Source organism: Loa loa (genome assembly GCF_000183805.2).
Source record: "Loa loa unplaced genomic scaffold supercont3.318, whole genome shotgun sequence".
Lineage (NCBI taxonomy): Eukaryota > Metazoa > Nematoda > Chromadorea > Rhabditida > Onchocercidae > Loa > Loa loa.
The window spans coordinates 65,210-68,747 of NW_018108498.1; positions in this window are offsets into that span (position 1 = coordinate 65,210).

Genomic DNA, 3,538 nt, shown 5'->3' on the forward strand with positions numbered 1-3,538 from the left:
GATAAAAATATTATGAATGGATGAAATTTATTCATTTCAAATAATATTGTTTTTAGAATAAATTTAAAATTTAAAGTTAAATTTGAATAACAATTAAAGTATGCAAAATTACACGAAAAATAATTGCAATTATGCCTGTCACAAAAATTAATTACTCAAAAAAAAAAAAAAAAGACGTAAAATTGCTGCTCCAATTTATTGTAATGTCTAATAATAATTAGACCTAATAATATTAAATAATTACACCAACCAATACTCTTAAATTTAATAGTCAATTGAATAGAATTATGTAAAATATTTTTCTAATTTTATCGATTTCAATCGATTTTAAAAATAATTGAATGTTAGTAAATGTCACTTTTTCTACCTTTAATTAATACAAATTATTTGACAAAAATTATTATGCTTCCAACAAACATTATTTTCGCTTTTCTCTTCTCCAACAATTTCCGTTTTTTTTTTTCTTTTCCGTTATGATGTCGCAAAAGAATTTGAAATGATTTGAGGGTATTAGTTTAAATCATTTTCGTAATTTTTAAAAATTTTGATACAATTTGTAAATTTTTTTTTTAATTAAATTGAAGGTTTTGTCTGAAATAATTAATTTGCTCTTTCTTCTTTTTTTCTTTTTTCGGTTTAGCAACCAAAAAAAAAGAATTTAAAAAAAACTAATGAATATATTATTATCATTAAATTGATTGTAAATTAGTGATATGGATATGACACACTTTTCTATTTCATCTTTTTTTTTTTTTTGTTTACAGGAAATGGAAAAAATAAACAAACTTTACCAAGTGAAAAAAAAAAAATAAACTACTTATATTAGCATAGTTCCCGTTACTTGCAATATGTCAACCTTACCTGATTTCTTATATGACATTTTCTTTTTCTTTTTTTTTTTTTTTTTAATTCCGAGAAACTGGTTAAAAAGACATTTGTTCTTTCTCTTTCTCTCTCTCTCTTTAAGGAAACAAAAAAAAAAAGAAGAAAACAGGAACAGACGATAGGTTGCTTTTTTGATTATCTTTTATGGAGTTTAAAAAAAAAAAAAAAAAAAAAAAACATGATGAACTTTAAACTGCTATTTCAAATATTAGTTGTTGTTTTCTATTCCATCAATTATTTAACGTAATTTTCCGTAAAATTAATTTTTCGATTTTTGTACAATTTATTTTTCCATAAATTTTATTAAAGAAAAAAAAAAAACAAAAACATTGGGCTGCAATTTTGAAATTTGGACGAAATAAATTTTGAAGTAATTTAAATAAATCGGAATTGATAAATACTTTCAACTTATCAATTTTGTCAAATTGAAAAAAAAAATAAAATTGCCTTTTCATAACAAAAGACTGTAAATGAGGAGTATAGATTTGAAATTTTTTTTTCTTTTTTATTATAATTAATTACCACCAATATATCTATAATTAGTCCATTTAATACTTGTATCAAACAGATTAATAATAATCCTTCCTAAATTATACACCTTGAATTTAGCAATGTTATAAATTTGAATTTGAAAAATTTAAAATTAATTTTATAAATTAATAATTCATCATTTCATTTACAATATTTTCCTTTTTAAAGCAATCAGACAAACACGACAAATAAACAGCTGTCATTTCATATTATTTCATCTGTTCATTATGAATGAAGTCCCATTTAGTATTACAAAAAAAAAAAATCTTGTTTTTTCTTCGTTTTCCTTTTTTTTTTCTTTTTTGTTTTTTTTTATTTCTCAAAAATGAATTCAACTTTGTCGCTTTGTAACTTACACTAAAAAGTGCATTTGATGAATAAATTCAAATTTAGTCGTTGTTTTTTTTTGATTTTATTTTGTTTTTTTAAAATTTAATTTCAAATATTATTTAAAAATAAAATGAAATGAAAGAATGGATTCATTGTTGCATAGCTATTTTTCTTAAATTTAATTTTTCTATGCTTAATTATTTATTTTTTGTAATTTTTTTTTCCTAAATTTAATTTATTTATTTCAATTTTGCATTATTTTTTCTTTTTTGTAATTACTTTAATGTTTTTTAATTTTTCATTTCCTAAATCTAAATTTGTCTTAAATTTAATTTGTTTTTCCAAATTTTCCTTTTCTGTCTTTTTGCATTTCATTTTAATAAAAAAAAGAGACTATTCAATGAAAATTTGATTTTAAAATTGAAAGTGGAAAAAAAGTCTTCAAAAATTTCCCAAATAAATTCCTTTCTACTCTTGTCGTTTTCGTTTTTTATTTTTTTCTTTTTTGCTTCATCTTTTCATTACACATTTACTTATATATATGATAAAACATTCAAACTTTCAACAAAGAAAAAAAAAGGAATTAACTATGCATTTTAAAATTCAAAGTTTTTAAAATTTAAAATTTTTAAAATTTAAACTTTTAAAATTTTGCATTACATATGTTTTTGGTTGATGTGGATGCTAACATTACGCAGGAAAATGGCGATATAAAATATTCATGCAAATTTACATTCTATCTATAAATTATTTTTTTTTTTGTAATCAAAATGAAAATGATCAAAGTAAGATTTGATTCGGTTTAGCCGGATCAATACCGGATCAAGCCATGTTAATTTTTTTTGCTATTTACCGATAAAACAAATATTTGACAAAAAATTAGCCAAAGAGCTTTTTAAGAAATTAAATAGCATACGAAAAAAAATTCACTTCCAAATTTAAATATTTTAAAAAATTCCATTTCCAAAAATAAAATATTTTAAAAAATACTACTTGCTAAATTGTAATCATATTTTGTCATTGGGTTTAATGTAAAAGTATGAAAATTTGATGTAATCATTTCTAATTACTTATGATATATGTCTTTTCTTTTTTCATTAAACTTTAATAGATTTCATAATTTATCTTACTTTTGTTTCCAAAAAATTTCAAAATTTTTGCTTTACTTTTGCATCAAAGAACTAAAATTTTTTATTCAGTTCAACAATTCGTTCCAAATTTTTGAAAATCTAAATTTCATAAGGTAAAAGGTTAATTCAAAAGCGTCAAAAAGTTAATATTTTATTTTAATTTTTAATTTTTGAAAATTTAAACTTCATAAGGTGAAAGGCTAATTTAAAAGCGTCAAAAAAGTTAATATTTTATTTAATTTTTATGATTTTAAAAAATTTTAAAATTAGAAAAATTATTTATCATAAATAAGGAAGCAAATGAGGTCACAAGAAAATGCGCGATTATGATCTTTCGTTTTTTTTCTTTTTTTTTGTTTAACATTTATCATTTTATTCCTACGATCAATTTGTCCTCTTCTTCCTAAATCACCTAATCATTTATCAACTAATTGCACAGCTTGTTCGTCAATTTTCCCTTTTAAAATTTCATTTCATCATGACATTTTTCCAATAGCACAATTTGTTGAAGCATATATAAGAATTGAAATGATTAGACTTGTTTTTGATTCAAACTTCTTCATGTCTTTTTTTTTTTCATCAATTATTTAATTAAAATGAAACCATACATTTATGCTTGTATTTAATTGTAGTAATTAATTAATTAATTTAAGAAAAAAGGA